Source organism: Pogona vitticeps, chromosome 2 (assembly GCF_051106095.1).
Source record: "Pogona vitticeps strain Pit_001003342236 chromosome 2, PviZW2.1, whole genome shotgun sequence".
NCBI classification, from domain to species: Eukaryota; Metazoa; Chordata; class Lepidosauria; order Squamata; family Agamidae; genus Pogona; species Pogona vitticeps.
Window position 1 is genome coordinate 284799583 of NC_135784.1, and position 27250 is coordinate 284826832.

The 27250-nt window shown below is 41.5% G+C and overlaps 1 long non-coding RNA gene across 2 annotated transcripts in view; it reads right to left on the reverse strand.

Moving 5' to 3' along the window:
- Positions 1-359: 359 nt before the first annotated feature.
- LOC140704227 (uncharacterized) overlaps positions 360-27250 on the reverse strand; it is a 34519-nt gene continuing 7628 nt past the window's right edge. The window contains exons 2-3 of one of the 2 annotated variants that reach the window (XR_012083357.2): positions 19745-19928; positions 360-15114 (exon numbers count right to left, since the gene is read on the reverse strand). This is a non-coding gene — a long non-coding RNA (uncharacterized LOC140704227). Of the gene's footprint in view, positions 15115-18503; positions 19929-27250 lie in introns of those variants that run through there. The other variant, XR_013541199.1, reaches the window with a different exon arrangement.

The following is a 27250-nucleotide window of genomic DNA, read 5'->3' on the forward strand; positions in this document are numbered from 1 at the left end:
CCGATTAATCCCGTAACAGGCCGTTTTTGTTCCATTTTGGTTTTTTTCTGGTCTGTAAGTCAATTCTCAGGCTGCAAGCCAAATCTAAATTTTGCGGCCAGAGAAGTCTGTAACTCAAAAAGTCTGTAAGTCAAGCTGTCTGTAAGTCAAGGGTCCACTGTATGTAGTAAAAAGTGTCTGAAAGTCACCACCAGGTTGGGGGAAAGCTGGCATATGCAATGGATACAAATATGTTTGCTCTGGCTGATATTCGCAGGATAGGTCTTTGTGTGTGTGTGTGTGTGTGTGTGTGTGTGTGAGATCAGCCAGAAGCTGCTTTATGCTGAGTCAGACCCTTGGTCCATGCAGCCAAGTATTACTGAGACAATATGATGAGGGTTTCATGTAGTTTCTTCAACCCTAACAAAAGTCACCAAAGATGGAACTGAAGACATGCAGATTGTGAACTGTGCCACTGAGCTACCTGCTGTGCTTTGAAAAGCCAGAGATTTGCTACTTGGCCCCATGGGGAGTTACCCATGCTGGCATTTATAAAACCAATGAGTCCAGCTCACATGCAATCTCAAATGTATTCATTTAACACCATTTATCCCATTAAATCTACCAGTCCTTTAAACGTGTGAGCTTTTGATTTCACTAAACCGTGAAGGCAGTATTTTACCCATGGGCACAGCAGTAAAGAAGAAAATTATTCAAATAACAACAAAAGTTTTCAATAAATACTTACATAACCAGAAACCTTCCAAAGGGCCGAATCAAAATAAATCATCTGCAACTGTGCACTGTGTGGCCTTCCACAAAGTCACTGAGAAAATCAACTGCCACAATCCCCCGGCCAATAGAGCCGACTGACATGCTGGCTAGCAGATCAAAGGAGCTGTAGTCCAAAAAGTGTATTTTTCAAACTTTACTCCTACACAACCATCTTCCTGGCAACCTCATCTTGAACACCTTATAACAAAAAAAAAAATAAACCTGCTAGCCAAGTGCCCCAAATGCATCTAGCCATAGCTGGGAATAACAGTGCTTACCCTTCTGATTGCACAAGCAGCAACTGGACTAAGAGCAAGGAAGAGCTTTGTTTTCCATAGAACAATAGATAAAAAGGCCATTTTTCACACTTAAAGTTTCCACCTTTCAAGGACTTCTCTGGTCATGGATGGAAAATCTGAGCCCTCTGGCATTTGCTCTCTGTGCAGGCTCCTGAACTATCCTATGCATTTCCCATAAGCAGAAATAGAAATATGACTCAATGGTGTGTGTGTGTCCCGGTCTGCTGTCCAGATGCTAACTGTAAAAACTAAAAGGTCTCTGCTCTCTCTTTTTTATTTTATTTTTTTAAATCTCTAAATGAGAATTTAGTCATGTGTATTTACATTTTTGAGGAGTATTAGTCTCTGATAATTCTTTCCAAAGTTCTGGTGTCAGGAACACAATCTGATAATTTTTGGGGCAAACAGCCCAGAAAGTGGGAAGCACAATAAAAGGTGGAGAAGACTGTGCGTCACTTGCAAACAGCTGAGGTAAATGGAGACAACCATTCAGGTCAGTGGCTTACCAAAAGGCTTATAAATAGTCCTCTTCAGTTTGCTTCCTGACAAGTAGTTCAAGAACTTGGCAGGCTGGCAGGGCACAAGGAAAGACTCAGCATGCCATATTTAGGCATTCACAGATAGGGAATTCCCTTTTCCACACGACCATTAAATTTACAGGAGCCCTGGCTTCTTTTCCATGTGGCTGACTTTGCAGGTCTGAGGCAAAAGGGACTGAAAAACCCATCTCTGTGGCAACGGACAACACACTGAGTATTGTAGACAACTCAAATGTGCAGGGCTGATGCAACAGAGTTGGGAAACTTCTCACTCCCTTGCTCTGTCTCTGACACGGGATTTCTGCCATCACTGTATTTGGGGCCTCAGCCCACCAAGAGTACAGCCCCATCAGGCTGGGCCATGCCCCTCTCTTAACAGGCTTCTGATTGGCCTTGCTTTCCTCATGGACAGCTTCAAACAGCTGAAGAGGAGGAGGAGAGAAGTGCACTCCAACCGGTAAGTGGGTTATTGGCCAGGGAGGTGGAGGAAGAGCATGCATAGCTCCTGTGGTGCTATGCCCACGAACTGGCACGAACCTCTGAACCAAGGTTTGTGCCCACCTCTATAGGGGATACATAATACTCAATGTTAGAAAACTTTATTCCAGATCCTCCTTTCCCTCTCTGCTTCCACAGCTCTTACGTTTTTGTTTTTAAGACTGCAGAGAGGTCCTTGCCCTCCTTTTCTTTTCAGTTCTTAATTCACACTTTCTCATTTGTTTGTGACAGGTTACCAAGAGGTTCCATTTTAAAATGGGCACTTATGATTCACCTGGCACTCAGCAAAGCACTCCAAAAACATTTTCCTCTCAACATTAAAAACAACAACAACAAGGTGCCAAAGAAAAGCCTCTGAATCATTTTCCCAGATTCTATTCAGACACAAAGGAATTAATGGTAGATTCTTAGAACTCCAAACGATGACTTTAAAAGCGAAGTCCCACCAGCCCTACAAGTCATGTTTTGTCAAATGATAACTTGGACCACCAGTCAGAAGTACAATTGAGCAATTATGGTTTTATTCCTGGTGTCTTTTGTCTTACCTTTTCATCAGGGAAGAAGAAAGCTTCTTGTGTACCTTTCTGTTGTAAGATTTTTAAAGAACCCAAATTCACATGTGGTAAAATATGCAGTTATATTTCAGAGGGGTGTCACCCACTCCCTCTCTGCTTAGATGACCTGTGCCCTTGCTTGGCCTGTTCTTGAAGCCCTAACTGTGAATGAAGAACTTCAAGGCCTTTCCCCTCCTTTCTTATGGTTCCTTATCTTTATGTTGGAATTGTGCTGGACAGAGTTTCAAATAGAGGAGTCCTTCAAATGAAGTGCTGTGCTTTATAAAGTAGGCCATGTGACTCTCCTAACATGGATTCCACCACAAATAGGGCTCTGACAGTTTCCTCACAATTTTTCATATGGCACCTTGCCATCTCTTTCATCTGTCTTGGTGGTTGGCTGAGTGTGTCCAGTCTGTGGTTGGCTTTTATGCAATGATTTCCTTTCCATACAGGGGTAAAAGTGGAGATGAGAACATAACTTAGCTGAAACAAGAAGAAGTTTATATAAAGAAGGGATATAATGCCTTAAAAGCTGCCTAAGAAGTAAACTGCACATTTCACAATTTACTTCATTACACTTCATTACATATTTCAGGGGCAAAAAATTCAGCTTAGATCTTCACATACACTGATTGTGAAATAATTAGTTGCTTTATAATCCACATTGCATAGACAAAATTGCAAGATTAAAATATATGAGTTCTGGTGTGTTTGTGTCAGTCAGAGCAGTAACCAGGATCAGACAACCAGGGTTTTGACCCAGATTGACAAAATTTAGAGGATGCAAACGTTTGCTCCTGGTAAGGCATGAACTGCTAGGTTTGGGCCATTATACTGCTTCTAGACAGTCCTCCCCAGGCAGAAGGAAACACATAGTAGAATAAGTATGGCCACCCTGTGCTCAGTTCTAGGTGTTCCTTCACTTTCTTCCACCTGCATACGCCAGTCTCTTGAGCTTAGCCAACAGGGCAGCCAGAGCCCCAAATGCTGAATTTTCTAGTTACTGTACTACACTCATGTGAGGGCTTGGATGAGTCACATGGAAGACAGTGGAGCACATGATCTGCTGCCATTTGAGGCTGAAAGCAAAGGGCTGCCCCCTTTGCATGGGAGCCGGAGGCACTGCTTCACCCATATTTCCCATCATATGCAAACTTGGAAGCAGTGACCCTCTTCACACTTCCAAAAGAAGCTCTGGCCTTACTCCCCTCTTCTACACTACCCCATTGGGCTTCAATGGTGCTGGCTGGTTTCCTCTATAAGGGTTGGCCATGAGACGTCCTCGCTGATAAGGCACAATTGGAGAGGTGGCAAACCAGGCAATCAGCCAGCCAGCCAATCAACCACCCATAGGATCCCTTACGGTCAGTCAGACTCCTTTAGGATGCACTCTCTCTCTGTCTCTCTCTGTTTGTCTCTCTCTCTGTGTGTGTCTGTCTCTCTATCTGTCTGTCTGTCTCCTGCCTTTCTCCTTAGAAAAGGACCCAAGGCCGCTTACAGCATTTAAAGACAATATTTAAGAACAAAACTATGATGACGTACATCATTAAAAGGCACTATTTAAAGCTAAGAACACTAAATATAGAAATATTAAAAAGAAACAACAAAATACCCCTCTTAGAAATGGGAAACATAAGCAATGCTAAAGATACAGTCAAAACAGTGATGCATAAAAATCCATCTAAAAAGAGCATACTCAGGCAGCCAGTCCTTGAGAGAAAGATGGAATGAAGAGAAACATCTTCACTTGCTTGCAGAAGGACAACAAAGATGGGACTAACCTAGCCTCATGTGGGAGGGAGTTCCAAAGTCTTAGATTAGTGAGAGAGAAGGTTCTCTCTTGTGTACCCATCAAACGCACCTGTGAACGCAATGGGACCAAGAGAAAGGCCTCCCCGATGATCTTAATACCCAAGCAGATTCATAATGGGAGATACGGTCTTTGAGGTACCTTGGGCCCAAGCCATTTAGGGCTTTATAGGTTAAAACCGACACTTTGAATTGTGCCCAGAAATGGATCAGCAGCCAGTGGAGCTATTGTAACAGGGGAGGTTATGTGATCCCTGTAACCCGCCCCAGTCAGTCCCTTACCGAAGGGATAGGCTGCACAAAATGGGGGCCTAAAGCCAGAACCTCTTTTGGTAGCATCAGACATTAGTCTACTGTGCAGCTAGTAAGAATACAAAATTTACATACTGTAGAAGTAGGTTTTTATATGATTTAATTAGGAACAACAAGATTTCTCAAAAGTAACAGATAAGAAAAAGGCAAAGAACTTGAAAATTAAAATCATTACTGCTGCCTTTCAGTCTTTGTAACCTGACAAACTATCTGGTGAATTTTTAACTCATAATGACCTCTGCAAATAAAACATTTATGTAGGCACACAACACTTACACAGCAGGACGAACAGACACGAAGACATGTGTCATTCACTCTATCATGTCAAAATGCCCTTTGTTTCCAGACAGTTGGATCACCACCGCCTGGGATTGGATGAGATGAGCAGGAACAAACCAGCATGAACTTCAAAGCACTGAGTCAAGAACTCAGCAAGTGAATCAACAACTTCATTACAGACATCACTAACATCTCTCCTGTCAGACGCATACTGGTAGTGTTCCCTGAATCTTTTCTTACACTTTGCTGTCGCCAGAATTTTTTTCAGTATTACTCTTCCATCTGGCTGTGTAACAGCTTCACCTTTAAAAGCTTTGACCCACTCATCAACTAAGTACTGTTATTTCGGTGCCAATAAGCTTTGATTTTACTAGTGTCGTCAGCTTCTTTATATCAAGAATGATGATACCGTTTCCCTGCAGGTGTTTCTGGTACCTATTGAAGACTGCAAGTTCATCAGCAACAAAGGGCAGAAATAAGAGCATGTCTTCATCAAAGAGGAATGCAAGACACCCACATGCTGTCTTCCCCTCAGACTTCTTCATGAAGAGGACAAGGGTATGTCAGAACACTAGGACTGAATATACTTGTGAGAAGGAAAACTGTCCATCTGACCTTAACAAAGTTCAGGGTATGCTAGGAAGCAACAGTTATTGGTTTTTTTCAAAGTTCCAGAATTCTCTGGACTGGAGATTTGATGGAAATAAAAACTTAGCTTGAAAAGCTGTTGGCACATGTGCCAAACTTTATGGACTGAGTTATTCATAGATCTCCATCTGAGACTTGATTGGTGGACTCCGCAACAGATCTCCAGAAGAGGGACAGAAGTTCTGGACCCAGCTATTGTCTCCGGCACCTGCAATTCAATTGATTTCTCCCTTCTCCGACTTTCAGCAGAAAATGAGTACAAGATCAGTTTAAGTTTGGACTCTCTGTGGAGGCAAAAGTGATTAAACCGAGGCAATAGTACTTCGGAGATACCATGAGAGGACAAAATTTACTGGAAAAGACAGTAATAATGGGGAAATCCAGAGAGAGAAGAAAGGAAAAGTAAATATGAGATGGAGAAACTTGATAAAAGAAGCCATAGCCTTTAGTTTGCAAGCTGCGAGCAGGGCTGTTGATAATACGATCTTTTATGTACATATATATGTATGTATGTATGTACGTACGTATGTACATGTATGTATACTTACTTACCTACTTACTTACTGCCTCATTTGTTACACTGGAGAGTTCACAGGTTAAAACATAAGACCTCAGGTATAAAAACATTTAACAATAGGTGACGTCATATTTTGGAGGTCACTAATTCATAAAGCCGCCATAAACCAGAAACAACATGAGTGAATGTAACAATATTCTGGGTAGGCCAGTGTGTTATAATCTCTCTTAGCAAACAGCAACACAGAAGAGGAATAATACTGGTTGTTGTTTTTTTTAAAAACCCTTTTTGTGAAAGTTCCTTGTACTCCACCTTCAGCTCTTACTCTGTTTTCCTCTCAAATATGATAGTAAGGACACTACAGACCACTGATCCCTATTTTATTATGTTAGACTTTCCCACTCCTTTAAGGAATGGTTGTTTCTGTTTGACAGGACTAGTTTTGTAAAAACTCTTAGACCAAGATTAGAACTCAGCCCAGCCTGGCAGACTTGCACCGGGCCTTAGAAATTGGTTTTGGCCAACCAGGTGACTCATCTGGAAGGAGCTGGGCTGCCAAAAGGGGGAAAAATATTCCAAGTGAAGAATAATAATCCTAAAGTGGAAGGAAAGTGGAAGAGATTAACTTGAATCTCCAGTAACATCATGTAGATTAAGTAAACTCATCTGGATCAATGGATAATGGAACCACAAGAGCAAATAGGATGTCGGATGAGCTGATGGCAGATCACTTCCTTTTTTTTTCCAGTCCAAAAGTCCCATCATTTTGATCCTGTGAATCTCAATTCCTGTATGCTGGTGGCGGGGCAATTTTACTATGTATGGGGGCCAATTTTCTTCCCCTGGGTCTTTCCAGAGGCCTCACAAACAGCACACTGAAACCAGAAGTTGCTAGACATCAACTTTTTGTTCTTAATAATGGATATTTGGAAGAACTAAGTCATGTGGAGTTCTGATCTATTTAAATGTGAAAAAAAGAGCCAGGGAGAGTTGAGAGGCATAATGAGAGAGCCATATTTTGTCCACTTCTGCACTACAGCATCAGTCATGGCAAGAAGAGGAGACCTAATTCAGAAGTGGAGTGCATGCTCTCCATGGGGAAGGTCTCAGATTCAGTCCTTCACATCTCTAGCAAAAAGGAACTGGTAGCAAGAGTCTTAAGCAAGCAAAACTCTCTAGAAAAGACAATAATGCTTGGAAAAGTTGAAAGCGGTGGGAAAAGAGGAAGACCAAATATGAAATAAATTGACTCCATAAAGGAAGCCACGACACTGAGCTCACAACAGCTGAGCAGAGCTGTTGAAGAAATGACATTCTGGAGGTCAATTATTGATGACGTCACCATAAGTTGGAGGTGACTTGATGACACGTAACAACAGGAGTTGATGGGACAGACCTTTGTCTGAGAGCTGTTGCCAATCAAAGTAAAACTACACTTAAATGGGGGGGAAGGTTCCTTTTGGAAATACCACCTCTAAATCTCAGCAGCTGTGGCCACTGGCACTGTAGTCCATAAAAATAAACTTTCCAAATGTTGGAAGAAACCATAAGTGTGATCTAGTTTCTTATTTTATAATTTATTATGTTCACCGGGTAGGTGGGTGAAACAATGGGTAGAAAGGGAAGGGTGAGAACACTGTGATTCATGAATAATAGAGGCAGATCAGAGCTATGGTTTCCTGAATGAGCTCATCTGCTCTTTTAACTTGTGCTAAATAACTCAAAAACAGCATGTAGTCAACACCTCTATTTATTCACACCATCACTACTCTTTTTTTAGCTTTCCTTTGAATTTTCTGCTTATCTGTCCAACATCTTATAGGAGCTAATTATATTCTAAATTGGTTTTTTTAACATCCATCTTTTAAAATATAAAGGCAAAAAAGTTCAATTAAAAATAATGATGAACAGATAAAAATGAAGAAGCACAAGCCGTTGAGTGCTTCATATTTTCCCTTTCCTTTTCCATGAATGATTTTACAATTCATTCATTTTATTTACTGAAAACATTTATAAATTGTTTTCCTGTCCACCAGGGCTTCCAAAGTGATGGGCAAAAGGAATGGCAACATAAATACAAGACAGAACAAAACATTCTTGGAAAACCATCTCAAAAACAATTCAAAAGACATAAACCGGATTTTTAAAACACAGCTTCAAATTCCTCCTCTCCTAGCCATGTATTATACCGTGGCCTCTTGAGTGCCCTTTTCAGTGAGCCTTCATTTATTGGCTGTAGCCTCATCTCTTAAAGAGCACCCAGGCCTTGATCTCAAAAACATGAGTGGCTTTTGTACAAAGAATGATTTTTTATGATTCAGAGAGTTTCACCATTCCTAAACTTTAAAAATATTTTTCCCCTGAGCTAGCCAGTTTCCCAATTAGTATCTCACTTCTTCTGAGAGAAAAAGAAGAAGTCAAGATGGCTGTTGGTTGCCTTGGGAGAACAATGTTCTCCGATTTATCCTTCATAGATCCTTGATTATATTTTATAGCCTGTATGTAGCATAGTCTTGCGAAGCAGTTGTCTGTAGCAGAAATATTAAGGTATCTAAGAAACAGTGATCTGATTGGCACTGGAAATGGTATGTGTTATTTGCTTCAGCTTTTTCTGCTTTTTGACACTTCAAAGGTGGTGGCTGCAAACTTTCACATCCTCCTGTGTACCTGACACATTCTCTTCTCACCTAACTTTCCCGTTCCATGAGTTGCAGGTAAGTGTTACAGAGTTTTAAACTTCTGGTAAAATTCATCTTTGCTACACAGTAGAAGTAAAAGATCTAGAGAGGAGAATAGCTACAAGTTCCCCAGAGTCCCCCCTCTCTCATTAACTGGCAATTGAAGTCTCAATAATTCACTCTGAGGCAGTTGTTTGAAATCACAGAGTTGTATATGCTGCTTTCTTTACTGTACATGTACTTAGCAACCAGTTGAAGAGATCAACAGCAAACAACTGCCACCAACTGAGGTAAGAGAAAGAAGACCACTCAGCAGGCAGATAGGAGACTCTTTGAATTCAAAGGCTGGGAGGAAGGATTGGTTAGTGTTCACTCATCCTGGGAACAGATACACACGTCAGCCCAGAAAAGTTCCTTCCAATCACACAAACTACAGACAGAATGCAAGGTTGTGAATAAAACTCCAACAATATGTCTGGTTGTTTTGAATAATGATGATGATGATACACCACCAAGTCAGTTCTGACTTTTGTTGTTGTTTGTTGTTTAGTCATTTAGTCGTGTCCGACTCTTCGTGACCCCATGGATCAGAGAGTATGGGAGTTCTTGGTCCATATACTGTTGAAGCCTGCCTTGGAAGATTTTGAGCATAACCTTGCTAGCATGTTAAATGAGTGTAATTGTTCGGTAGTTGGAGCATTCTTTGGCACTGCCTTTCTTTGGGATTGGGATGTAGACTGATCTTTTCCAATCCTCTGGCCACTACTGAGTTTTCCAAACTTGCTGGCATATTGAGTGTAGCACCTTAACAGCGTCATCTTTTAAGATTTTAAATAGTTCAACTGGAATGCCATCACCTCCACTGGCCTTGTTGTCAGCCATGCTTTCTAAGGCCCACTTGACTTCACTCCCCAGGATGTCTCGCACAAGGTCAGCAACCACACTATCTGGGTTGTCCGGGACATTCAAATTTTTCTGGTGTAATTCCTCTGTGTATTCTTGCCACCTCTTCTTGATGTCTTCTGTTTCTGTGAGGTCCCTCCCATTTTGTCCTTTATGATGTCCATCTTTGCACAAAAGATGGATATTTTAATATCCATTTCCTTTAATATCAATTTTCTTGAACAGATATTTGATTTTTCCCTTTCTATTATTTTCCTCTATATCTTTGCATTGTTCATTTAAGAAGGCCCTCTTGTCTCTCCTTGCTATTCTTTGGAAGTCCGCATTCAATTTTCTGTAACTTTCCTTATCTCCCTTGCATTTTGTTTCCCTTCTCTTCTCTGCTATTTGTAAGGCCTCGTTGGACAGCCACTTTGCTTTCTTGCATTTCCTTTTCTTTGGCATGGTTTTTGTTGCTGCCTCTTGTACAATGTTATGAGCTTCCATCCATAGTTCTTCAGGTACTCTGCCCACCAAATCTTGTTCCTTAAATCTGTTCTTCACTTCTACTGTGTATTCAAAAGGGATTTGGTTTAGATTATACCTGACTAGCCCAGTGGTTTTTCATACTTTCTTCAGTTTAAGCTTGAATTTTGCTATAAGAAGCTGATGATCAGAGCCACAATCAGCTCCAGGTCTAGTTTTTGCTGACTGTATAAAGCTTCTCCATCTTTGGCTGCCGAGAATATAATCAATCTTATTTCAGTATTGCCCATCTGGTGATGTCCACGTGTAGAGTTGCATCTTGTGTTGTTGGAAAACAGTGTTTGTGATGACCAGCTTGTTCTCTTGACAAAATTCTATTAGCCTTTGCCCCACTTCATTTTGAAATCCAAGGCCAAGCTAACCTGTTGTTCCTTTCATCTCTTGATTCGCTACTTTAGCATTCCACTCCTCTATAATGACAAGAACATCTTTCTTTGGTGTCAGTTCTAGAAGGTGTTGTAAGTCTTTATAGAATTGGTCAATTTCAGCATCTCCAGCATCAGTGACTGATGCATAAACTTGGATTACTGTGATGTTGAAAGGTCTGCCTTGGATTCGTATTGAAATCATTCTATCGTTTTTGAGATTGTATCCCAGTACAGCTTTTCCCACTCTTTTGTTGACTATGAGGGCTACTCCATTTCTTCTACGGGATTCATGCCAACAATAGTAGATAAGATAATCGTCTGAATTGAATTCGCCCATTCCCGTCCATTTTAGTTCACTGATGCCCAGGATGTCAATGTTTATTCTTGCCATCTCATGTTTGGCCACCTCCAGCTTCCCAAGGTTCATAGATCTTACATTCCAGGTTTCTATGCAGTATTTTTCTTTGCAGCATCGGACTTTCCTTTCACTTCCAGGCACGTCCACAGCTGAGTGTCCTTTCGGCTTTGGCCCAACCACTTCATTACTTCTGGAGCTACTTGTCCTTGTCCTCCTCTCATCCTCTGTAGGGGCTCATCTTCCAGTGTCATATCTTTTAGCCTTTTGTCTCTGTCCATGGAGTTTTCTTAGCAAAGATACTGGAGTGGCTTGCCAGTTCCTGCTCCAGGTGGATCACGTTTAGTCAGAACTCTCTACTATGACCAATCCGTTTTGGGTGTCCTTGCGTGGCATAGCGCATTGCTTCTCTGAATTACTCAAGCCCCTTTGCCACGACAAGGCAGCAATTTGTGAAGGGGGAGTTCTGACTTATGGCAACTCTTTTCAGGGTTTTCCAGGTAGAGAGTACTCAGAAGTGTTTGACCATTCCATTCTTCTGGAGGAATCCTGGAACTGTGCAACTTTCCCAAGGCCACTCAAGCTGGTTCTTTTCCCTGGAAGGCACAAGGGAAATCAGTCTCCCAACCTCTGGCTCTGCAGCCAGACACCTAACATACTGAGAGATTTAGAGCCTCTTAAAAGGGTTGGTAGTGGTAACCCTTCTTCAGCAGTAGTATATGATTCAAAGCCAGATTTTAAAGAGCCAAGCAAAGGTTTAGACATTGACTTAAAAGTCTATGGATTGTAGTTTCTTCCACACTGTTCTTTATTTTTAAACTCTCAATATGTGTCCATTCCACTATGAAGAATTTTGAAATTTGAGGCAAACACTTTTGGAAAAGAAAACCGGGGGGGGGGGGGAGAAAAACCACCTCAAGCATCTCACAAGTAAATTGCTCTTCATCTTTGAACATCTTTTTTATAGTAGCAGAGCAGGTGGCTACTGCTGAGGGTACTGTTTCTTTGTGTTGGTTCTTGCTACACCATCTTCCTGTTCCAATTTCATAAACTGAGTGTTTCACTTCCAGGTCACACCACAGATTGATTGTGCATCAAGATGATGCCAATGCTTGCTGTGGTTGAGCCACGGTTCCTCCTCCAATGACTGAAATATGGTAAGAATGAGCACCACTCAGCTTCCCAGAGTAGATGGTCTCCTGATATCAAAACCGAGACTTAATATAAAGCACCTGAATCTAATCTGCATGTTGATTTCATACACAATTCATTACTTGAGCTATGCATAAACTTACATTTCCCTCAGAAATTACCAGACTGTGCCCTTCACTTTGTGCTTGATTTATAGGGGTTTAAGGAGATGTAAGTAGCCACCTTAGGCAGGAGATACTAAAAGGAAGGAGTGGTAACCCTCTCCCCTCCTTTCTTTCTTTCTTTCTTTCTTTCTTTCTTTCTTTCTTTCTTTCTTTCTTTCTTTCTTTCTTTCTTTCTTTCTTTCTTTCTTTCTTTCTTTCTTTCTTTCTTTCTTTCTTTCTTTCTTTCTTTCTTATTTTGAGCCTTTAGCTGCTTTCCTCAGTTATAAGACAAAACATGGCCTGTCCTAAGCCCCCCAAACTACCTGTAGCCTCAGGAGTCAAGAAGAACACCAGCCTGTCCCCAGTGTTCAAGTAAGATTCAAATGCACCTCCTGGAGATTTCTGTATCTGGAATGGTGAGGGACCACCATCTTGTCGTTTGTCTCAGCAAAGCAAAATAGCTTCGGTTGGCCTAGTCAGTCGGGACTACTGTCAGGTTTAGCAAAACTACCAAGGGCAGTGTTTTGAAAGAAGAACTAAACTGTACCTCAGCAAGGATGTTTCCCAGAGATGTGTTCCTCAGCCACTTTTTCCATGGACACTATTAGTTATTACAATAATATTGATTGTAATAATTCTTTTTTATTATTGCTATTACTGTTATATTATTGTATTATGACTTTGTAAGCTGCCTAGAGTGGTCATATCGACCAGATAGGCGGGATATAAATAAATAAATAAATAAATAAATAAATAAATAAATAAATAAATAAATAAATAAATAAATAAATAAATAAATAAATAAATAGCTAGCTAGCTAGCTAGCTAGCTAGCTAGCTAGCTAGCTAGCTTTATTCAGGCACTATAATGCCTGGTTTCCAGAACACATGTTGTCTATCCTCACTCTCGTCACAGGATGACACTGAAAAAGAGGGCTTTCTTCTTGCACGTAGGCTTTGCAAGAACCCAGATTTTCTGGATTCCTGGCCAAGAAACCAGATATTCCATATTCCTTCCTTACCTGGATAGGATATGCAAGAGAGGTCATGTTTCCTTCAGACTTCTCCCACATCATGTGATGGGTGGATAGAACCAGTCAGTTTCAGTTAAGTGCACTCAAAAAACTGTACAATCTAATTGCTAAATAGGGCTTTGGTCACAACTTCTTCTCTGTGCCTTCCTGTAGTCAAACCTAGGTCCTTGGGATCAAACTAAATCCATATTCCTCCTCAGTTTTCTGAAGAACACAAGAAGAACCTTGCTGGATCTGTCTAATCCAGCATTCTGATTCCCACGGGACTCTATAGGTAGTCTCCTTGCAGGAGATGAGGGCAACAGCCTTCTCTGCTCTTGTTTTCTAACAGCTGGTGTTCAGAGGCCCACTTCCTTTGAAACTGGATACAGCCATCACATCTGGGAACCATTGGTAGCCTTAAGCTCCATGAATCAGTCTGCTTCCATTTTTTACCTCCTTCCAGTACTGTTTCCTCTGTGTAGAATTAAACGGATTGCAAGCTCCTTGGGGCAGGGACTGCTTGAGAGTTATTTTTTAGTGAAGGAACCTAGTACAAAGCTAGGAGAGGCAATTGTTCTAGCCCCTGGAATTAAAGCAAAAAAGAAATGTATTCTTCTTCTTATTATTATTATTATTATTATTGTGTGTGTGTAAATTTATTATTGGACAGTGCAGGATGAGGAAGAACATTAAATCTGGGCCAGAAACAGACGTTAGAGGTACTTTGTGTCACAGCTCTTTTTGTCTCTGAGATTATGCTGATGGTAGGATCGCGTGTTCTTCTTGCAAGTCTAGAATAAAGGGAATGGTATACAAGCAGGCCTTCCGCAGCCTTTAAAAATGAGATCAGGCAGATTGGGACAGCGTGAGCATGCAGTCATGCGTGCATTGTTTCTGAGAAATAGTTCTACACTTGAGGCGAGGAGACGGGGTTAAGGCTGCACATGAAACTCTGTCATGCAGTTTCTTGGGGCGACATCTGGTGGTGATCCTTAGACAATACTATGGACAATGTCGACACAACACTTTCGTTTTAACAAGCGATAGAATAGGGAGTATTAATGTTGATCGTGTTACGAACATTTAGGATGTGCAGACCGTACAGGGTAACATCCAGGAAATATATACTCCTTTTGTAAGCTATGTGCTGCCAGGTGGTTTCCAACTTACGGCAACCCTATGAATTGTGTGTGTGTTCTGTGCCTGCTGTCAATATATATCAACCCTAGTAGAACTTTCAAGGTAGATGAGATATTTAAGCAGTGGTTTTTACCAGTTCTACTCCCCCAATGAGTTTTGGTCTTGTTCTCCAGTGGCACATCCTTACGTATCTTTTCTAGGTCTTTCAAAGCTGCCCTTCCAAGTCCTAGTCTTTTTCTCATTTCTTGGATGCAGCTTCCATTTGGATTGATGATTTGAACCAAAGTACAGAAAGAGCTGACATTGTTGCAAAGCCATCTCTAAAACAGGAGTCCCAATGGCAGAAATAATATCAGTCTGATTCCCATTAAAGCACTGCTTCAAGGTATAAGACAAAATGTGATTTATTTATTTTTACAGTTTGTATAGAAGGAGCAATTGGGCACTACTGATTTACTAAACACAGCTGCAGTTACTTCGTTCATGTCAGAAGCAATCCGGTGGTGCTTCCAGAGTGGAAGGATCTGCCAATAGGGAACTGTTGTTGCCCAAGGGACGCCTGAATGTGTTCACAGTTCTCACATTCTTCAGGGAGGCTCCTTGTGTGTCCTTCATTAAACACAGCTGGAGACAGATGAAAATGAGATTGTACTCTCCTTCAATATTGGGTTTAAAAAAGAAGAAAAGGTACCAGCTGGGGCAAATGTAAGGTATTGGCTAGAATGTTTTCCAGCGTTGTGAAGTCCACTTTCCAGGATTGGAAAAGATGACAGAGGAGTGGTGGAACTGAGTGTTGTTGTTCTATACCATCAAGTCGTTTCCGACTTATGGCATTCCTATGAATGAGTACTTCCAACAGAAGTGCCAGTATCATGCTCTCCTTAATAAAAATCAACAATGTGGTGACCACATCTGGAATACTGCATAATTATAATCATTGCTTCTGAAAAAAAGACATTGGAGAGTTAAAGATGTGCCAAAAAAGGGGAACCAAAATTATCAAAGGGCAGGAACAATCTCTCTACAAGGAAAGTTTACAATATTTGGGATTGTTTTGCTTTTAAAGGAAGGTCAGTAAGAGGAGACTTTACAGTGGTGAGTATAGGATTATTCATGATAGGTAGAAGCTTTTATCCCTCTTTCATAATATATGAGTCTGGGGTCATCCATTGAAGTTGAATGGTAGGAGACTAGGGAAGATGAAGATAAATACTTCTTCACAGTGCTCATAAACTGTGGAACTCACTGCCACAAGATGTAATGATGGCTGCCAACCTGGATGGCTTTAAAAAGGAATTAGATTGATGTCTTGGAAATCATGGTTACTATTAGAGGCAATTATTGGGGAAAGTGAAAGGGAGAGTACTGTTGCCCTCTCATCCTGCACATGGGCTTCTCATTTGTCAACTGGTTGGCCATAGTGTGAACAGATGCTGAATTTGATAGGACTCCCAGTCCAATCCAGAACGGATGTTTTTGTTTTGTTAGGCTGGAGCTTAGGTCTAGAAAGAAAGACTTTTTAACCATCTCCCCTGGCCTGATTATATCCAAAACAATGTACTTCGAGAAGGGAAAGAATGAAGGGGGAAAGATGGGGAAGACAAGCAAAGCTAACTGGGTTTAAGGCCTAGCAGGGCTCCCTGTATTGACTTCTTCCAGGGTGGTCACAGTTTTCCTGCCACTTGAGCCAGCATGTAAAGCACTGACACCCGTGTTGTGTAACAGTGGGGGCCTCCAAGGCTGCCCCACACCAATCACTCCCATGGGCTGCCATCACATACACATACAGCCAGTCTCTCATGTCACAGAGAAGCCCCCCTGGCCATAAGAAAAAGTAACAGTGTGTGTGGTGGCTCACTATTTTACAGTGGATCTGTACGTGGCTAGAAAGGGCATGGCTAACAGCACCACCATCTTCTTCCTCTGGGGGCAGAGGAAGAGTGGTCTATTCATCCAGATAGGCGGGATATAAATCCAATAAATAAATAAATAAATAAATAAATAAATAAATAAATAAATAAATAAATAAATAAATAAATAATGATAATGATAATGATAATGATAATGATAACGACGACGACGACAACAACAACAACAACAACAACAACAACAACAGCAACAACAACAACAACTGCCAATGCCTTCTTTTTTGTCACTAGCATTGCTGGCATCAAAATAGCTGACTCTGAAGAAAATGCCTCACCGAGTCAGTTTTGGGATCATATCAGATGGTCACACTAGCAGATATTGAGCCTAGCTGAACACTGAGTCTGCCAGAGTTTGGATGAAGTTTCTCTGGAGATTATTCTCTGTTTGTCTAAAGAAAGAGTTTACTTAATAGAACAATGCCTAAGAGGATCAGCACCTCTCTCACTAGTTTATTAAGAAAGCATCCTTGTCAAACCCTGCATGTATCCATTGGCTGACCTAGTGCCAGGATGTTTGTGTTAATCAGCAATAGTTCTATGAGTGGACAGTGTTAATGACTGTCACCACTTCCTGCATTCAGTTTCTATCTAACCTCACTGTCTATAATCCGAGCCCTTACTCTGTATACATACTTGAAATTCTGGATAACGTTTTATGTTTCTGATGAAGTAGGATGGAATCCATGAAAGCTTATACTGTTCATATTTAAGATAGTGCAGGACTCTTGGTTATTTTTTTCTGTACTTGATGGCTTGCAAACACTATGCAAAGCCTGAAGTCGGAGATGCTCAAAATATGGGGAGCTTTCATGAAAGAGCCAATCACTGCTCTATTGGATCAAATATCCTTTGGATTTGTTAGGCAGCATGTGGCATATAACAGGTAGGCAGGCATTTGGGTTTTGTTCTAGGGAGGCCCTGCTTGTAACAGAGAAAACCTTAAATGAATTCAAGGTCCATACTGGTGCCCTTCAGCATCCCCTTCCTGTCTTCTTCTACAGCTGCTTTAGAAACCAAGAGAAGAAAGACAAAAAAGATTGCTTTTTGTGACAACAAGAACAACGACAAAGGGCTGTCAAGTCAATTTGAACTTATTAGTGACCCTTTTCAGGGTTTTCCAGGTAGAGAGATTCAGAAGTATTTTTTTGCTATTCTCTTCTTCTGGAGACGTCCTGGGACCATACGGCATACCCAAGGGTACACAGGCTGGCTCTACCTGCAGGAGGCACAGTGGCCAACCTCTCATCCCGCAGCTAGATACCTAAACCATTCAAAATGCTTGTTCTAACTTCTTAAGCCCTAAACAGCCTAGGTCCAAGCTCTCTCAAGGACTTTGTCTCCCATTATGAGCCTGCTCAGAAGTTAAGATTATCAGGAGAGACATTTCTCTCGGTCTGACCACTTTCACAGGAGAATATGGTGGGGACACAGGAGAGATTCTTCACTGTTGCTGCTTCCAGACTTTGGAACTCCCTCACATTTGCCCCATCTTTGCTGTCCTTCCACAAGCAGACAAAGACCTTTTTTTAAGGCAAGCTTCCCCTCAGTGACTGGCTGCCTGAGTGTGATTTGTTTGATCCTTTTAAGTATTTGTATTTTTAGCTTTAAACATTGTCTTTTAATATTGCCTTGGATCCTTTTTAAGGAGAAAGGTGAGGTAAAAATATTTTAAATAAATTCTAAATAAAAATTCCACTCCTGGACGTTTGGAGGAAGTTTGCAGCTCACATTTTCAATGAAGTACCCTTTGCAGCTTTTAACAGAAAAAAAGCCATTAATAACCATTATTCAAATCCTGAAGCAGACTTGTAGGTTTTGCATATTTGGTGCTCTATGAATCCTGGAGGATTCTGGGAGCCAAAAATTGGTCCACAGACCTGCCCAAGTTCCCCACCCCTATTTAAAAAGAAATATGAAACTCCAGCCTCATAGTACATTACTTGCGCTGATGCTAGGAAAGTGTTACACATGGTCTTTGGGACCCAATGTAATGCTCTGTAACATAATTTTGGTCCCAAAGTACAGTCAACTACCCTGATTGCACCAAGTATCATATGCAAAGAAAGGCCTTCTTCAACTAAAAAGCTACAGTATGTTCATAGTATACCAAACAGGAGTCATATTTCATACTCAGTGAAAGAGTAAATATTTTTCTGACACATTGAAGTATCATTTATGAAAGCCATCTTTGTTTCTTTCTCTGAAAGCAAACAATCTTTTTTTAACCCAAGTAATGTTCTTTCACAAACATGTTAGAACAAAGCTCATACTTGAAAATAAAATATTTTCATCCTGTGCAATCAAAAAAGTTCTTGGGTTCATCTGGCATCCTGAGTAAAGCTCGAGAACTGGCCAGTAAAGTGAAAACACATTTGACCTCATCAAGGTCATCTATCTATCAATCTATCAGTGCCTGATCAATCACAGAACACAACAGAAACACACATACAGCCAGCCAATAAGGGACAGGAAAAAATATCAGTTTTCAACTATACTGTCTTAGTGATCCACAGAATGAAACACTGTCACCTGCACTGTACGTTTACTACGCAGACATATGCTAATTTGTGTAGATGTTGGGACTCAATCAATGGGACCTGCAATCAAATGTTTCATTCTGGAGTGTTGCTGATCAGCTGCTCCTAACTAGTTTTCTATTCTTTCCTCTCTATAATCATTTTATAGCCAGTGAGTTTGCTCAGTCCTCATAGGATTGTTTTGGGGATCTCTGCCCCTTTCTTTCTTTCTTTCTTTCTTTCTTTCTTTCTTTTGGGGGAGGGAAGACTTTTCTTCTTCTGCAAACCCTGGCTTGCTTGCTTGCTTGCTTGCTTGCTTGCTTGCTTGCTTGCTTGCTTGCTTGTTTGTTTGTTTGTTTGTTTGTTTGTTTGTTTGTTTATTTATTGGCAGATATCTCCTTTTATATGGGTGTACCTCTTGAGCAACAAAAAGAGAGGATATAATTCATGTCATTCATAAAGAAGCTACTAAAAGTGGACCAGTAATTAGCTTGCATAGAACTACAGGTGCCCTTCTTCCTGATTCCTGCGCCCCCTTCACTGGTAATTAATCTGATATGTTTAATTTTCCCATGCAGTCATTTCTTGGTCCTGCAGTCAACAAATGTGCAAACTAGCCCTCCGAGATTCAAATCATATCTGATTGTAGGGTTTGGGAATACATGGGCTGTAAACTTCACAGAGCCTTTGTACTTCTTTGTGTGTGGCTTGCATTGCATCTCCCTTATTGCCACTATGATTCACACCATTAACATAACAACATCCCCTCCCCCTTATTTCTTATTTCTAAAAGGGGAAAAGACTCCCTACCTTGTGATCCCATGGGGCTTTAGACAGTTGAACTTCTGAGACACATCACAGTTGTTGCTGAATTTTGAAGCCAGTACCTGCTTCACCAGTGGTTCAGTCTTGATGGATTTGGTGGCAGGGAGGTGGTTAATTGGTGAACCTGGAAAGTTGATCTATTGTGCAATATTGGAACTGCACAGGGCTTCTATTGGAGAAAATAAATGTAATTTGGTCATTGGCTTGTTTTTCTGATGTTTCTGAGAAAACATGTATTTTGAGAGACATCCAGCACTAACTAACAAGGCATGTGGACAACAGTCATTTGCACGAGAGACTTGCCAGCTAGAGACTTCCAGCATGTTGGAATTATTTACAATGTGCATATGGTGCCTTTAAGAGTTTTGGATGGGAGGGGCTTGTGGTGAATGTCAATCACATAGTAGTAGCCAATTATTCCCTTTATACCTCAATTCTCCTCCCCATACCATGTCAATTAGAGTTAGGTGTTCTGTCAGTGTTAGAGACTGATAGTTATGGAGTTAACAGTTAGAGTCTGAGTGAAATGTTTGTGTAACCAGTCAGTTAGTCAAATAATGAAGTTAACTGGTCAAGGTTACTGGTTTTGTTTGTTATTCTGATATATATATAAATTTGTGAGTAAAATAGAAATATTTGTTATTCTTTATCAGCACCAGTCTCTGACTATTGAGACTATTATGCCAATTGACACTAACACTAACCAAATAATAAGAGGTGGTATATTTGAGGGAGACTTGTAATTATAATAATCTGCTCTGTAGACACCTTTCTGGATTTTTTTTTACTCTGCTGTTTAACTGGAGGTTTTAAGCCAGCAATTTCCACACTGCCAATGCAGCATATCCAGTGGGCCACCAGCTTTGCCCAGGCTGTAACTCAGTGGATATTAAAAACAAGCACTTGCATTAAATTACTTCTGGGATATTTTATGACCCCATGGAAATTCCGCACCTTCTAGAGCAGTGGTCCCCAGCCTTGGACCTCCAGATGTTCTTGGACTTCAGCTCCCAGAAATCCTGGCCAGCAGAGGTGGTGGTGAAGGCTTCTGGGAGTTGTAGTCTAAGAACATCTGGAGGCCCAAGGTTGGGGACCACTGTTCTAGAGGACGTTCTGTGCAAATTCTGCAACAAAACATAGCCTTGGGGTGCTAAAATTGTCCTGCCTTTCCAGATGAGGGTTTAATGCATATGCAAAAATGATCAGTGCCAAACTTTTCCTGGATGAATTCAGGAAGCACAGATGAAGCCATCTGTTGTTGTGCAGTCAGCTGTCTGAATTCCCTTTTCCCAGTGTTACCTATGTTTTTGAAGCACAGGTTCCAAAGTATAACTCAAACACTCCCTCTTGTGTTCATTGAAAGCAATTCCCCTCCAATTACTTGCCAATGTGTACCTAATAGACTCCAATTTCTTTTTCCTATTTTTCAGACGGAAACGGTCACTTATGCAGTTCCATGCTAGGATAATTGAATGTTTAGAGAGTTATGTTTTAGCGATAACTGCTGTTATTTCCTGAAGTGAAAACAGCATGCACATACATCTTGTTCCTCAGATTTGGATCAGGGAGAGGACATCTGTTTGTTTCACATTGTAATATGACCTACTGCAGCTCACATTTTCGGAACAAATATGCAAATCAGAATGCGATGTTCTGTGAGGTTTTGCGTTTCTCTAAATGTGATGCAGTTCTCATAATCACAAGATGTGCACAATAACACATCTTGTAGAGAAAATGTGCTTTAAAAATGTGGATGCCATTGTTAGCAATACAGACCCATTCCCTCCCATGTCCCATTTAGAACACCACAGAGGAAAAGGAAAAAATCAACATGACACGGACAAGGGGCTTTGTAAGGGGATTAGATGCTGAGCCAACATTTCAGCCCTTGTCCTGATCAGAAGAGTGGCAGGAGAATAATAAAATTGAGGCATTCTTCTTACATGGAAAAAGAAGATGCCGGGCACTCTGACGTTTTTGTGCAAATAATGCCACCTCAGAACAATGTGTACCTGTACGTGGCATATTATGGTGTCACCCAAATACACAGAAAGCTAACAAAGCTCATTCAGGCACAAAGGTGAACAATTGACTCCTGGGAGCCCTTGTGATCTCTGTGGATCCAGAGCCTTTTTCTTCAGAACTGCAATAAAAAAATTTCTTTCGTCCTTTTTAATGGATAGTCTAAGCATAATGGGTAAAATGATGTACTTCAGTGATTTTGAAGATTTGCATGTTCCCACCATCATATCTTCACATCTGATTTGCGGCAAAAAAATGAAATCTATTTTCAGTAAAGCACCCTTTCCTTGGCAGAGAAGCTGATAATAAGTCACAGTGAAAAAAATGACTTGAAGGCATACAATTATAATTATGCAACTAAAGGCATTGTAGGGGCAGTTTATTACTTACTCCCCAGCTACACCCCTCAAGAAACAATGAAATGGACAGACCTTACAAGTTATACCATTTTAAAAAGAATCAAGACTGAAAATAATCTTTTCTGAACACAATGTGCCTATCAGTTAGGGAACAAGATTAACATTTTTTTAAAAAAAATGAGCTGGAACTGTGAATAATATGAAGTTCTACATTTAGGCAAAAAAGGAAACAAAACAAGAACAAGAACAGAAGCCCAAGTGTAGGATGGGCGATAACCAACTTGGTAGGAGTCTGCGTGAAAAGGATCTAGAGCAAGGTGGCGATGTGAGCTGGAGGTGATTCCCGGCAGTCACGCTGGAGGAGGCGATCGGGAGGCGGGGGCAGCAGCAGGAGGAGATGGAGGTGGAGGAGCAGCCATGCTGGGCCACCCCTCGCAGCTGCCATTGACTGCTTCTCCGCCTCTGGCAATGGTAAAAATTAGGGGGTCATTTTATACATTGTGGGGTCATATAGACGGAAAAATATGGTAAATGAAAAATTAAAAGACAAAGGAAGGAAAGTAAATGCCAGAGTCGCTGCCGAGCCAAGGCTTCGGGCAGCGTGACTCACCTTTTGCCCCCTTCCATGGATGGCATGAGACCTTAAGGTCTCACAAAAGTTGTTTGAAGAGAGGGAGGAACGCCCGGCTATATAAAGGGAGTTCTCCCCTCTAACCATCGTCTTCTTTTTCTGGCTTGCTGGGAAAAGGAGGACGGCGCGCAATCAGGAATTTTTGGTGTGTCAATTGGACCGGTTCGGAAGGACGGGAGGGTAGCATCGGCTCCCTCCCACAGTTGCGTTGTTGTTTAATTTCCTTATTTAATTGTTGGGACATTCCTTTGGTTTCTTTATATTTATTAAAAGTTGGTACCGGGCTTGAAGGAGAAGTGGGTGGTAGCAGCGGCGTGGCTGTGCTGGCCACGCTTAGGTGTGAGAGGTTCTTAAAATAATAATCACAGGCAGTGTGACTCGCCTTTCGCCCCCTCCCACGGATGGTGTGAGACCCTAAGGTCTCCTGAGAGTTGTTTGAAGAGAGGGGGGAATGCCAGGTTATATAAGGGGCATTCCCCCCTCTAACCATCCTCTTCTTTTTCTGGCACCCACCCGCCTGCCCTATTCTAGTGTGAGTTTTTCTGGTTGCCTTTCGGGGCTGGATAGGAATTTCTGACCCTCATCCTGATTGGCTATTGGATTGGGGGATTTTTTACCTATCCCACACTAGTATGGGTCGTTGGCAATTTTATGGTGGAAATTTGATCACACTGGGGGGGGGGTTGTGTAGAAAAACAGGTATTTTTCGGTGAGTCCCACTGTAAGATCAGGTAAGCTAACAGCACATCGGACCTCCCAGTGCTGCAGATCATGCAATTACATGGGGGGGGAGATGCGCTGGGCCACATCTGGACCAACAGTCATGAAGTAAAGATGGCTCGAGGTCTGGAGGTGTTTATTAGTGGTCAGCTGGGTTCCTCCTGTCTTTAAAACCACGAGAACCTGGGGACGGGGACTCGCCTATATGTTGATTGATCTACCTGTGTCTCCGCACTACAGCAGGTCCCCCTTTGTCAAATGATTGGCAAATTTTGAATTACAATCAATAAAGTGCGAGCCGTGTTTTGACCCATACTACTTGCCTCACATTTTTATTCTGGGGTTGGGAGGCAATGGAATATTATGTTGTATCAACAGAAGTGAAGTGTCTAGCAGAGGTGTGTCACTCCAACTTCCAGAATTCTCCATAAATTCCAGCCCACAGACACATACCTACATTTCACTCATCTGGAACAGGCCTTCTTCCAAGCTATCTTGGACCTACTTCCTGTACACAAGGGAGCCTGCCACAGCGTTTCCTAGGGAGTTTAGCCATTGTGTAAGGATGCCCCTATAGAGCCTAATTGGCAGCAAGACTATGCTTCTAGGAAATAATGGGGCAGTTTCCTGTTTGGACAGGAATTAGGGTCTAGGCAGCCTGGAAACTAGGCCCTGTTCTAGGTGAGTGAAATGTAGGTCTGTGTCTGTGGGCTGGAAATCTCAGAATTCTGACTAGGGAATTACAGGGTAAATCTGGCAATTGGAGTCCAAGGAAAAAACAAAACAAAAACAAAATGCATACGGGTGGTGTCTAGATCACTGTACTCTGTTTTGTTCGGATTTCACCTGAAACACTGTGTTTTATTTTCGGCAGCACAGTTGAAGAAGGATATTGACAAGCTGGGATATGTCCAGAGAATGGCAGCAAATATGATAAAAGTTCTGGAAACCATACACTATGAAAAATAGCTGAGGGACTTGAGTATGCTTTACTTAGAAAAGTAAAGTAGCATAACCACTGTCTTAAAATAGGCTATCACATGGAAAATACAGCAAGCTGGTTTTCTGTGGCTCCAGAAGTAGGACCCAAAGCCATGGATTCAAAGTACAAGAACGGAGATTGGGATTAAGAAGAACTTCCTGACATTAAGAAGTGTTGAAAAGTGGAATGAACTATCTTGGAAGGTGGCAAACTCCCCTTCATTTTACATGTTGAAACAGAGTTTGGATGGCTGTGTATCAGGGATGCTTCAGCTATGGAGCTTCTGCCTCATGAGGGGGCTGGACTTAATGACTCTTTGGGGCCCTTCTAGCTCTATGCTTCTATGGTTCCATGAGTTAAGATGGTATCAAATCAGACTGTGCTTTTGTGCTTGCTCTGCATGTGTGGAAAAAGATGCTACAGACATTTCTCACAAATTGTGCAAAAAGAACTTTTAAAAGGAAGAGTAGACAAACATATGACCACTGGATTTTTAAATTTTAATTTTAAAAAAATTAATTGGGGAAACCATTTTGCTGTATGGTTGTAAACTTTGTAAGCATAACATGCATCACTACAGTTCAACACATCTATGCGCTTGTGATAAAATAGTAAGTAAATTTATGAGTCGGGGGGACATGTACTTCTTTGCCCTCCCCCCCGGACAACAGATTGCACAGGCACATGGACCACTTAGTCTCACTCCTTACACTATGGCAGATGTACTGGATTTCTAATGAAACGTGCATAAAAATGGTCTGGGCAGTTCTTTTGCAATTTCATGTCCCTGTTGTTCAGCCACTTTCCATTCACCAGACCTATGACTCTGGGCAGTTGGTTAAAGCACGAATATTGATAATCTGAAGGAAATTTGTTTAGATTCCTTCTGTGTTCACCATTGGTAACAAAACCAGCCTTTTAACCTTCCAGAAAGACACACTGGCTTACTGCTTTACTTTGGGTAGTGTCACTGCATTTAGTAGGAAATATTTTGTAGATGGTAGTTGTAGGATTACATCTGTTATGGGAACAAACTGTTGTAGTTTTCACACCGGTACAAAAGACTGCCATAATGAAATAAATTGCATTTCCCACATATATACATTAGGGGGCTATCTAACGCAAATACTGAGTCAAATGAACACAAAGTATTCATTGTGCTCCACTGTGTGGTTCAAAAGCTGAAGCCAGTGGATAGATGGGGAATAAACAATTCTAAATGGAAATAGATTTTTCCAAGAAATGTAATGTTGAAATGTGCAGACAGCATTAATTTGGGGAATTAGATATATTAGGATAGCATATTAGAAGATCCCAAAATGCTACACAAGTACTGTATAACATTACGTTTGTGCAATACCTTTTTTTTTTTTTTTTTTAAATGGAAACCATGTGGTCTTTTCCTTGTTCTTTCTAGACAATATAAGATACTATTAATGGCCACACACAGCATCACCTACAAGACAATGTGTATTTTTATCACTGGCGATGTAGGTTCTTCACATCAACCAGAGGGGACTAAAAATTTATACCCGGTGAATAAACCAAATTATAACCTCTGACTTGTGCTACAGGCTGCTATGTCTTTGTGTTATTTTTTCCCACCCTCACAGCCCAAAAGAAAATTCAGTTTCAAAGCAGGCAATGTGAGTGTGTGCATGGGGGAGGGGCAATAATAGAGTATTTGGCAATCTTTTACACCCCAAAGAGAGGGGTGTAAAAAAATTCCAACCATGCTGCAAGGATTCTTGAGATTGCAGCCACAAGAGTACTAGTATCAGCTCTCACAGACACGCACCATCAATTTTTGGACTTTTCTCTACCATTTTCTGCACTATCCATGAAGGGGTCATACTCCACTTGAAGAAGTGAACGTTTTTCTGTGAAAGCTTGCAATTTGTTTTAAGACCTTTTAAGTGGTCCAACAAAAGTGGACCTGCTCTTACATTTGTGTAATCTTGGGGACTGCACAGCTTTTTCCTTTTTAAAAAAAAAAAAAACGTGTTGTCCAGTCTATTCTGACTTATGGCAACCCTTTCCGGGGCTTTCTGGGTAGAAAATACTGTGGCCTTGGAAGGATCGGACTGCAGAGACAAATTTTTGAGGGCTGAAGGAACACATGCATGTACACACACTCCCCCCCACCCACATGCTCCCCATGCATGCACACACGCCTCCCACATGCACGACCCCACCTGCATAAACACCTGTCTGCCCGCCCCTGCACATACATACGGACACCCACCTGCCTCCCGCATGCATGCCCCCTGCCCCCCACATGCATACACAGATGGATGCACACCACCACCCCCAGTCCTTAGGAGAATGGTCTTCAACTAAACCAGTCCCTGGTGTCAAAGAGGTTGGGACCCACTGCTGTAGGGCATTGCACTTTGCCCAAGGTTACACAAGCTGGCTTTTCTCAGGAAACCCAGCAGGTAGATACTTGACTCACTGAGCTATCCAGCCAGCAATATATTTATTTGGCACATCTAATTAGCCCCACCAAAACAGCGTAAGTATATATGCAAGCTTTTGAGGATATAGACTGGGAGTGGGTGAGCAGAATGTGCCCCTCCTGATGTTGTGAGTTCACCTGTTACCAGCTCCAGCCATCATAGCCAATGGTGAGTCACCCTCCCTCAGTCCTGCCACCTTCAGAGGTCTGTTTGGTGGGTACATGGGAGAGGATCTTCTCTGTTGCTGCTCTCAGACTTTGAAATTCCCTCCCCCAGGAAGCTGGGTGGGCCCCATCTTTGATGTCCTTCCAGAAGCAA